Here is a 12,127-nt window from a genome sequence, read left to right as displayed (position 1 = left end):
GGTCCAGGGAAATTTACATGTTCAATAACTCATAACTAGTTAGTATCAGAGTAGGTAATAATATTAATATCTAACATTTATTATTTACTTTGTGCTAGGCATTGTTCTAACTCACTTAATCCTTATAACAATCCAAACAGATTGGCATAAAGAAGTGAAATGTCTTAATTAGAGACATACTAGCTGCTATAACATAAAAATCTCAAAATATTAAGACATTGATATTTGAGATAGTGCAGACATTCCTGATTGGTAAGAGGAAAGGACAGATTATTAAATTATGTGGTCATTTAGGGACTCTGGCTGAGACTGGCTCTGCCATCTTAAAGATGTGATCTCTAAAGTCACCCTGGATGTCAACATCCAGCCAGTACCTAGGAGAGGAGAGCCTGGACAAGGTATGCTTGCTTCGAAGCAACTTTAGCAGGGAAATGGCACAGTCAGTTCCACTCACATTTCATTTGCAAATACTAGTTACTTGCCCCCACCTAGACGAAAGGAGAGGGGGGAAAGGCTCTTATCCACTATATTATAGTGTAGGACCCCAACATAGGCCTCCTGAGTCCCCATGCAATGCTCTCACCACTATGTCATGTCTCACTGAGAAACCCAGAGCAAATGTCTGTGTTAAATATTTTTCTCTCAATAGAGAAGACTAATGATTTTTTTTCTCAAAATGATATGTCATAAAGTAACTCCTTGTAGACACTGTCTGCTTTTTATGGCAAGTGCCCTAGTATATACTAAAGAATTCACCTCATTTGATTCATTGAAGAGATTTCAAATAATTTTTCTTTAAACCTTTTAGTTGCATTATTTCAGACGGAACTATGATAGTATTAAGAAGTGTGATTATCTCTTGCATGATAGGGACATAAATAAATATAAGTGAGTTTTTCTTCCAAATATGCTGGCACTGAATGGAATTAAATTAGCCTAATAATTCTGCTTCCACAAAAGTGAAATATGCTTTATTCAAAAGCAAATATTGCAAGCTTATTAAGAAATGAAGCCAGACACATTCAGTATAGAAGTTTCTGTAGGGATCTTCCATAAAGGACCAGGTAAATGATGGTAATGAGTCATATATGAACTAGTGGTTGGAAAAGAGTCCAGTTAGAGGAATAGCTGAGTGTCCAGGAAAGAATTAAACAGGCAGCCAGAAAGAGGTGAGAGTCCAGAAATCAGTGGCATGAGCAGGACCCCCAAAACAAGAGACAAATAGCCAAGGATGGGTCGAAAGCTGAGGATGAGTATAATAAACATGCTCTTTTCTGTGGTTGCACTTCACACAATTCCCACTGCAAATCCTTATTAAGAATAGCTTTTCATAGATCCCGAGAAAATCTGCTCACAAGTTCCAACATGACTGGGACCTTCTGAGTACACATACTAAGGTACTTCATTCAAAAATTTTGTGTGAAAAAAGAATTAAAAGGTAGTACAAGCTTTCCATGAACTTTCTGAAAACCTTTCATAACTAGTTCCATTGTTATATGAACATATGGGTCCATACAACTGGATCCATATAGTTCCTTCTGATCATTTCACCTTACCCGAAAGACTAAATGAAAATAATAGCTACTCTTTAAAAGATATCTACCTGGACCTCTTGGCTATTATTTCTAAATCTTTGTAAAAATCTTGCAAAGTAAGTATTATTGGCTTAGTTTGATAGATGAAGAAACCAGGCTTAGAGAAGTAATGGAGCTTAGAAGCTGACTAAGTCAGGATTTAAATCACACTTTTTTTTAAGGCCATTCTGCTATGCAGCCCATGAGAAGAGAAGTGAGATAAGCTATGGAAAGCATTGGCTTGTGTGTCAGGAGGTCCTCAAGATGACCCTGAAGTTTGATGATCTACTAGGAGAACTTACAGGACTCAGCGTATAGTCATATTCATGGCTATGATTTATTACAGTGAAAGTATATCAAGGACAACCAACAAAGGGAAAAGGCAAATGTGGTGCAGCCCAGGGGAAACCAGGTGCAAGCTTCCAAAAGTCTCTTCTAGTAGAGTCACAAAGAACACACTTAATTCCCTTAGTAACAAGTTGTGACCACACATGTGAAATGTTGCCTACAAAGAAGCTTGTTAGAGACTCAGTGCCCAGGGTTTTTATTGGAGGCTGGTCACATTGGCACTCTCTGCCTAGCACATACCCAAATTCCAGACTCCTTAAAGGAAAGCAAGTGTTTGCCTTAAATTATATTTTTTGTTAAAACATTTTTTAGGCACAGTGATCCACTGTTATCATCCTAGGAATGGTGGAAACCCTCCTCAAATTGAAGTTCCCAAATGTCATCAAAGAGCCAACTTTGCAAGCAGAACTTTCAAAGATATCAGTGAGGCCTGCTATGTTAACTCTTCTCTGCATGGCTTGAAAGTTAGGAGACCTGAGATCTAACCCCAGTTCTGCTACTTATCTACTCTGTGACCTTCACAGGTGAACACTTCTCTGGATCTTAGTTTCCTTTTCTGTAAAATGAAGTTCTGATCCTTAAGGCCCACTTTAACTCTATGCAATACTTTTAGATACTTTTAGGTATAAAGTGGTGGCCTTTAAACAGAGGTGTGTCCCAATGTAAATTACGCGTGAACAAATGCACAGTAATTTTGATCAGGATAGAGATGGGAGGCAGAGAGATTAATATATTCCAAAGCCTAGTTTGGGAATTATGTTGGAGAACTTGTTAAAATGCAGAATTCTGGGCCCCTCCCTCAGAAATTCTAACTCTGCAGGTTAAGGTTCAGAAGGTGCCTGGGGATCTACATTTTAACAAGCTTCCCAAGTGATTCTGATGCAAGGGTGGTTGGACCACACTTTGAGAAACACTGAGTTAGGAGGTGATGTAGGAAACCTGGGCTGTTGTGCTATGAATCAAAGCTAGTGATGTAGTAAAGTGATGGTAAAGAAGGAACAGCTCATAAGAGATTTATATGGTTTCATGATAACTGATTGTGAAGGATGAAGAGATGGAGGTAAAGTGATTTTTAGATTACTCTTAAAATGTGCATATATATACACATGCATATACACACACACACACACACATACACACACACAGAAACAGGAAAGTAAAAGGAGTTTCTGCTCTGGGGAGAAGGTAATAGATTAGGTATTGGACATATTGCATTAAAGGTTGAACCTCTGAGTACAAATGTCCACAAGCCATTGGAGATAAAGACCTTGGATAAAGTTGAAAGCCAGACAAATATGAGTGTAAGCTTGGTGGTAAAAATTGAGCTCTATAGTCTCATTGTGGGAGAATTGCAGAAGGCTGCAGTGTGAGGGCAGGTTCAGTTAGAAAAGGGCAGGAGGAAGTCCTCAGGGTATGAGGAGAATAAGGATAACAATACCAGAAGATGCTGGGATGGGAGATGAGGGGTGTCAGAAAAGGGAGTAGAGAGCTACTGTAGAAATTTGACTTTCTTCTGTGTACTCCATTACTGCTTAATCTGCCAAAATATCTGACAAGTAAAATATGCTGAGACTCAGAAATTCAATAAATCTAAATTGGAGACAAGAGAAATCCACTGCCTTCCACAGAAGCAATTGAACAGGAAAGGCAAGGAAGTGAATCTCCATGACATTCACTGCTGATGTGCACCGTGCAACCCTTAGTAATTGCTCTCTTAGCTTTTTGTAAAGGTTTAACTTCTCAAGATGCAAAGGGATTGGATGACGTTTAAATGACAGTGTTGGCCCTTTCAATCAAGAGAATAGTGCACACTTGACACTCATTGACCATGTTGCTTTTCCATCTGTCTTGCTGCTTTTGGGGCCTGGTAGAATCAAAAGTGCTTGCATGTTGGTGAAAGATGAACCTGAGGGGAAACACAGTGAAGTAGCAACAGAAAGATAGAAGGGAGGGGGGAAAAAGAGGAAAACTGGGCTAGTCTCCTGAAAGCTGTTAAATGCAATTTCCAACGTGTCACTTATTGGTTTAAACGATCTAATTATTCATTTATTCAAAAATAGTTATTGAATGCCTAGTTTTTCTTCCAGACATTATTTTAGCACTGAGAATAAAATGCTGATTAAGTCAAACAAGATCCTTGTTGCAGTGAAAATACATTCTAGAGCAAAGATGCTTTTACTAAGCAAGCAAAGCATGAGTAGAAGCTAAAACAGGGTGATCTGTTGGCGAGGTGGGGGCTTCGTTAGATTGGGTAGTCAAGGAGAGCCTCTCTGAGGAGGTGACAGTTAAGTTGAGAACTCAACAAAAGGCTAGAGCCAGACATGCAAAGCTGTAGGAAGAACATCACAGACAGAAAGAACTGCTGGTGCAAAAGCTTATGGCAGCAACAAGCTGGATGTGTTCAGGAGCAGAAGCAAAGCCAGCAATGTTCTAAAATCTGCAAATAAACATATCTTAAATCTGAACTTTAAAAAATTAAGTACTCTTACGGGTTGTTCTTCAGTCTCACCTACCAAAGAAAGGAAAAATAAAATCAGATCAGGGAATAAAACCCCTAAATACACATTCAAGATAAAAATGAATTGTACAGAAGATCTCTAGAACTTATTCATTCATCTTGCATAACTGAAATTTTATACCCCTTGAACAGCAACTCCTGCTCCCCCCACCCCAGCTCCTGGCAACCACCATTCTACTCTCTGCTTCTATGAGTTTGACTACTTTAGCTTCCTCACCTAGGTGGAATCGTGCAGTATTTTTCCTTCTGTGACTGGCTTATTTCACTTAGTATAATGTCCTCCAGGTATATCACGTCATGTAGCAAGATTTCTTTATTTTTAAAGCCTAATGATATTCCATTGTATGTATATACCACATTTTGTTTATTCATTCATCTGTTAATGGGATATTTAGGTTGTTTCCACATCTTGGCTATTGCGAATAATGCTGCAAGGAATCTGAGAGCACAAATATCTCTTTGAGATGTGATTTCAACTATTTTGGATAAATATCCAGAAGTGGAATTGCCAAATCATATGGTAATTAGGAATCTGCATACTGTTTTTCATAGTGGCCGCACCATTTTACCTTCAACGGTGCACAAGGTTTTCAATTTCTCCACATACTTGTCAAGATTTGCTATCTTTTTTTTTTTTATATATAATAGTGATCCTAACAGATGTGAGGTGTTATCTCACTGTGGTTTTGATTTGCATTTCCCTAATGATTAGTGATGTTGAGCACCTTTTCATGTACCTGTTGGCCATTCGTATGTCTTTTTTGCAGAAATATCTATTCAAGTCCTTTGCCCACTTCTTTCATAGGATTTCTTTTTTTTTTTTTTTGCTATTGAGTTGTAGGAGTTCCTTTATATTTTTAATATTAATTCCTTATCAGATGTATGGTTTGCAAATATTTTCCCCCTTTCTGTATGTTGCCTTTCCACTCTGTTGATCCTTTCCTTTACTGTGCAGAAGCTTTTTAGATCTCACGTTAAGTATTTTTAACACAACAGAAAATCTTACATTTAGAGTTAAGCAAGATTTTAAAAATTAGATCCTAATACAGAAGATCCCAAAGAAGATTTCACAATTAAAGAGATGAAAAGTGTATTCCTCTTTTCTTCCTTAATTACAATAATAAAACCTATTCATTGTACAAAATATTGTGGGGGAATTCTCCTTAGCTAAGTCTGAGTTGAACATTGTGTAATCTGAAAGTGAATGAAGGGGAGCAACAAGATGGAGCTGTCCACTGATATTTTGGAGGAGCTGGTGTGTCAGGGGTCTCCAACACCACCCCCAGGTTTGATGATTGATTAGGAGGACTCACAAGACTCAACATATTGTTGTACTAATGGCTAAGATTTATTACAAAAGGATACCAAACAAAATCAGCAAAGAGAAAAGGTGTAGGGGGTGAAGGAAGTCTGGGGGACACCAGGTACAAGCTTCCAAGAGTCCTCTCCCAGTGGAGTCACACAGGATGCGCTTAATTGCCCCAGCAAACCAGTTCCCAAGGATTTTATTGGGGACCGATTGGTCACATAAGCACCCTCTGCCTAGCACAAACCCATATTCCAGGTTCCCACAATGAAAGCAGGTATTCAGTATAAATCGTAGTTTGTTTACAGCAGTTTAGGCATGGTGAGGCACACTTAGTTCACGGAATGATGGAAATCCTTTTGAAGTCCAAGTTCCCAGATATCAGCCAAAGGCCAACTTTGTAAGCAGGCCTTCAGAAGATAGCCATCTCAAGGCTGCTGTGTTAACTCTTTTCTGCACAGTCAGGTTCACATCTCTATTATTAATTTTGCTAAATTTCATTTACCTAGATACACTCTAGCTGGTAAGGGAGTGTATCGTGGTAAGACAGCCTTAAGATTTCAGTTGTTTCCTTGGTTCATTGTCAATCCTTGGAGGCCCAGGCTCCCATTGGATGAAATCAACCCTATTGCTCACTTCCCTCTTTTGAGGAGTCTCTCTTAGCAACTCTTTTTTACCCCCTAATATGTCTGAAAACACAAAACATAAACATATACATTCAGATAAATTTGCTTCAGATTTGAGGGTATTTACTGATCAGATTTTGACAATGTTCTGGTGCTCTACCTGGGTTAACAGCTTGATATTCTATCTTTTTCTTGCTTTGGGCTTGTTGTTTTACATGTGACTCCAGAAGTGACACCTTAGCATGACTCAGATCACTGATTCTTTGGAAATTTAGAATCGGATGGAACTTAGCAACAGCAGTGAGACAATAACACTCCAGTTTAAGGCTTTCTATTTCTTCTATAATGACAGCTGTTCATGCCTAATGCTCTGAGTGCACCATTGAAAGGTGCATAATAGCTTCACAGTCATTTTCACTTTAATATAGTACTTAGTAATGCGGCTTCAGGAGCCATGTGTATGAAAAGCTCCATATAAAACCAAATAATGTAACATCGTTCTACTCTAATTACTTTCCCTGTAGACATAATTTACTAATGGTAGTGACTACTAAAAGTGTGTTCTGCTGATGCAAAACTAGTAGAAAGGAAAATCAGCATAAACCACTATACTAGTTTCTTAGGGCTGCCATAACAAATTACCACAAAGTTGGTGGCTTAAAACAAAAGAAATTTGTTCTCTCACAGTTCTGGAGGATGGAAGTCCAAAATCAATGTGATGTCAGGACCACAGTTATTTTCTAGTGGCTCCCAGCAATCTTTAGCATTCATTAGCTTGTAGCTGCATAACTCCAAACTCTGCCTCCTCTTCTTAAGCTTATTCTCTCTGTGTCTCTGTGTATTCCCTCCTCTTCTTATAAGAACACCTGTCATTGGAATTAGGACCTACCCCACTCCAGTATGACCTAATCTTACATAATTATATTTGCAAAGATCCTACTTTTAAACAAGGTCACATTCTGAGTTTCAAAGTGGACATGAATTATGGAGGGACACCATTCGACCCACTACAATGACATATTCACATGTCCCTGTGGCAATATGGAATGGTTTCTCATCATTGTCATTCTGATACCTCAGATAATGGAGATAAGAGGGGGATTTGTGGGTGAGACACAGTCCTCAAGAAAAGGAGTGAACCGTTGCCATCTTCAAAGGAATGTTTTAAAGAGCTGGAATGCTATTATTAAGGTATTTTTACCAATGATATTAAGACCAAAAAAGGTAATATATGTTTCTTGGCAAAATGTTTGAAAATATTGGTACCTAATGGGAAATATATACCCAACCAGTAAATTAGTCTCTCACAATATGAATTATGATATAGTCTCTTAGAGGAAGTATGCCATAGTATAAAGAGGGCTTTTAAGCAGGGTCAGGCTTTGGTTGAATTCACATCTCAGATTCTTCAGTTGCAAAATGGAGATACCAATGCTTATCTCAATGAGTTATATGAGAATAAATGAGATCATGCTTGTAAAGAACAGGCATAAAGAAGAAATTTAGGTAATGTTTGTTGAATCAAGTTATAGTCTAACCCAATCTCAGGATAAGCTATGACTCGATTCTGGCCATCTCTGTGGTTTCCTAGACAGCTTGCACTGATGCAACACTGAACTTCCTACAGTACATTTTGAGTAGGTCATTATGAATGTCATTATGCCCCACGCATTTTTCTATGAGGTCTTCATACTTGGGATCTAACATCTAAGCCATAATAATCTGATCATTATATAACCCTTCATTAATAAAATGAGTTTGGCAATTTATTCAACATACTTGACACCTTTTAATACCAGCCCATTTGAGAAGACCCCATCTAGGTTTGCTGAAGGTATTATCTTGCTTCCTCATCATTCCTATATTGATATTACTAAAATACTAACCTGTGTAGAGATTCCAGAGAGCTCAAATATTCTCCCTTTTGGAGAGAGACTCAGTCTGAGAGTTTATCCCTTGACCAATTTATACTGGGGATAAAGCCTATGTCTCCTCTAGGGCCTTGATCTGCATGCACCAGTCACATGGGGCTCATTCTCAGTGCAACTGAAAAAAAAAATAATAAAGGAAGAAAATATTCAGTATTTGGGTGCTCTTTACATGCTGAGTGAGCTATCTTGCTAGCTTGTTCCATTTTTATGTAGTCTGACTGTTCTGATCGAGAGTTTATACAATCTGAGTGAGAGTTCCTTTAATTTGAATTGAAATTGGTCTTGCTATCACTCTTAATGCTCTTCTGTTTTTTAGTATCTTTATAAACTCATGCATTTTAATATATTCGAAGGTTTCAATTTATTACAGTTATTATTCTTACTGATGCTCAAATTGTCCCATATTGAGCCAATGTGATCTGTGTTCAAGTTGGGTCATTTTGACCTAACTCTATTGGTCTTTGATAACTCCCGTGCTTATTGGTATGACAAGATGTTACCAGACTTATCCTGTACATTTCTTCACCAAGGCCAAGAATTAGTCATTGCTCTAAAAAGTCCTATCCATTTTCAATTACTTTCAAAATAATGTTTGAGAGAAATTTCCTTTCTTGAATGATATTTTTTTTCTGGTTATTTCAGTTATACTCCTTTTGATAGAAACTGCTAAGAGATAAAAACATAGATAGAGCCACAGATACAGCCAACCAGAAATACTCAATGTTAACATTTTACCTCCTGAACCATCTTTCCATTTAAAGTCCTATGGCATGCCTTTCCTTTTTCTAAACAGTAGAAAAAGAGATGATGGGCGGAAATAGACCACATTTTAGACATTTAGGCAAAATAAGTTAAATAAATATTTTAACTTGTTAATCGTTTTTGAAAATTCCTAATTTTGGCTATTAAACATCCAGGGCAAACTGGCATATGTGTGAAACTCAATTTGGGTAATTTGGATTTTGCAAAAGCTTTTTTGCTACCATTTTTGGCAGATGCCTATGATTGTCTGCAAAGCTGCAGGAATCCACCGGAAGGCTAGCAGAACTCTATATATTTGATGGAAATGAAAAGAGGCCAAAATGAAAAGTCATTACAGAACCAGCAAGTATCGTTCAGTTGTCAACCTTTCATTTGCAGCACATATAATAAAGCTCTTACAATGTTTAAAGCTGGGGTTTTAAATTGATGGAGAACAATATAAAGCCCAGATTACTGTTAATGCGCCTGCAGTCCAGCTGTAGTTACAGGTTTGTCATGGCTTCCAGTGAAAAGGTTTGTTTTTATTCATTTTTAAGATCTTTAGTAGCTTGGAAAAATAAGAATAAGAATGGTGATTTCTCCATGATTCATAGCAACTTTAAGCATGAAGTAGAAAACCAACATCACTGACTAAATAAGATGAAATAATTGTCAAGTGTCTTTGATATCTTTGTTCCCCCAAGTGATTCCAATGTGAAAACAACCCTGGAATGGCTTCCCCTAACTCCCTCTCCACCCCCATATCCTTGGATTCCATTTTACCTGCAGCTTCTGTGGCTAAAAGAGGACTAAAGTGGTATTTTCTATCAAGCTTTTTCATGCTCCATTTTGCCCATAGATGCTTTAATGTCCAAGAGGCTTTTTGTGCCTATCAGAATATTCTCTATCCTTTGTCCTTTGTTTACAATCCAATCTATTAACCCTATGAAATGAATTTATCAAACATTCAGAATTCTTTTAAACATAAGATAGCAAATATTCTTCTAAATCACTGGTTCTCAAAGCCTGGTCACCAAAGCAGCAGCATAAGCAGCCCTTGGGAACTTTTCAAAAATGTAAATTCTCTGGCCTCAACCCAGACCAAATGAATCAGAAACACAGCCGACTGTGTTTTAACAAGCCCTCCTGTTGATTCTGTTGCATGTTCAAGTTTTCATTGCTTTAAACATTCACATACTACTTATACAACCAACAAATCAAATGCATATTAAATGAACAAAACAAATTTTCTCGAATGTATAAACATTGATTGCAAACTCAATCAAATGCTCTCAAACATTTAACTTAGTCATAAGCCTGGCATTTCAGATTTTCCTGAATGCTCTAAACATTTTACAAAGGAAAAAATACACATAAATACCACATTGATTAGAGTTGATTAATATTGTGACAAAATTGGGCACAATACTATTAACATTATAGATTGAATTTTATTTTTTTTTCTTATTCTTGTATGGTCCTGGAATTTAAAATCCTATACATTACTGGCTTGTCAGGAATTCTACAAGAGACTATTTTATACCTTCTCAGGGTTTATATAATTTTACCAGACTGGAAAGAAAAAATAATTATCTCAGGAGGGTAGTGATGCAGCTTAAGTGGGTTGCTGAACACTTAATTTTGGTTAGTAGGAACTGGTTCCTAGATTTAAGGTGAATTAAACAGGTTGCTGACCACTAGCTGAATATTTTTTTTATCACATAGGTTTCACTTTTTGTCATAAAATTTATATTGGTTTCCTATTGCTGCTTTAATAAATTACCACAAATTAGTGGCTTTAAACAACACAAATTCATTATCTTACAGTTCTGGAGGTCAGAAGCCTAAAATGGCTTCACAGGGCTGTGTTCCTTCTGGAGGTTCCAGGGGAGAATCCTATTCCTTGCCTTTTGCAATCTCCAGAGGCTGCCTACATCCTTTGACTTGTGGCCCCTTCTTCCATCTTCAAAGCCAACATCGTAACATTTTTCTCTCATTTTTGGCCTTCTGCCTCTCTCTTATAAAGATTCTTGTGATTATACTGGGCCCACTCCAGGATAATTACCCCGTATCAAGATCCTTAATTTAATCACATCTGCAAACTTCCTTTTGCCAAGTAAGGTAACATCTTTGCAGGTTTTGGGGATTAGAATATGGACATTTTCAGGGCCATTATTCAGTTTACCACAGAATCCTTATTACTATCTTTCATGTAGAATCTGATTTTTTTCAGAAATTTAGAAGATAAGGTGTTAAGTTTTATTTGTTCATTTGTTTTTAATCTCTGGCACTACATAACCCATTGTAAATGTTTTTAGAATATATTAACCTGGCCTGATTTCAATTTCTAAAGACATACAACTTTGTTATTGGCATTGTGTTATAATTAGTTGAGTCATCAAAATATTTCATTCCGAAAAACAGGAAAGTGAGTCTAAAAATTTAGATTCTTTTTCAGGACAGTTAATTAAGACATTATTTTGGAATAAATGGTTGTATTGTCTTTCTAATTAGAAATTGTATATGACACCTCGTGCTAGTTAACTTCTGGACTTTTATATAAGATCACAAATGCTGATGGGGACTGTCCATTCGAAATACAGTTTCTACTATTTTTAGGGCTAATTGGCTTACAAATAATGTTAATTCTTTATGGTTTGTGCAGATTAAAAATACTTATCTATACTTAATGAACAGAAATATACTTACTTACCAAAAAAACATGAAATATCTATCTGTATCCATACAGTTACATATAAACACTTTTCTACTTAAGTAAATAAATTTAAATGTATATGGTAATATTCACCCTTCTTTGATGTTACAATTATATTTTTATAGAAATTATATTTCTTTAGATTAACTCTTTTCTTATGAGCATCATGGCCTTTTACAAGCACAACCTATTTCATTTAATGATTTTTAGTAAAATGATCACAATTTGACAAATAGGAGCTCCTTTAAGTTGACTCTTTTTCCTTGTAGCAGTGCCCCTGCTATTTTTAAAATCACTCGTTTCCTGGCAACAACACAATGTTACAGATCTATTCTGATTTTATCCTGCCTAAGGACATGGACTTTAT

General features: G+C 36.8%; 1 protein-coding gene across 1 annotated transcript in view; it reads left to right on the top strand.

The window, feature by feature from the left end:
- OTC (ornithine carbamoyltransferase) overlaps window positions 1-12,127 on the top strand; it is a 56,356-nt gene that overhangs the window by 21,683 nt on the left and 22,546 nt on the right. The gene's annotated exons all lie outside the window — the stretch shown is intronic.

Source organism: Galeopterus variegatus, unplaced genomic scaffold, assembly GCF_000696425.1.
Source record: "Galeopterus variegatus unplaced genomic scaffold, G_variegatus-3.0.2 Scaffold1915, whole genome shotgun sequence".
Lineage (NCBI taxonomy): Eukaryota > Metazoa > Chordata > Mammalia > Dermoptera > Cynocephalidae > Galeopterus > Galeopterus variegatus.
This window is presented reverse-complemented; position numbering and strand designations above follow the sequence as displayed.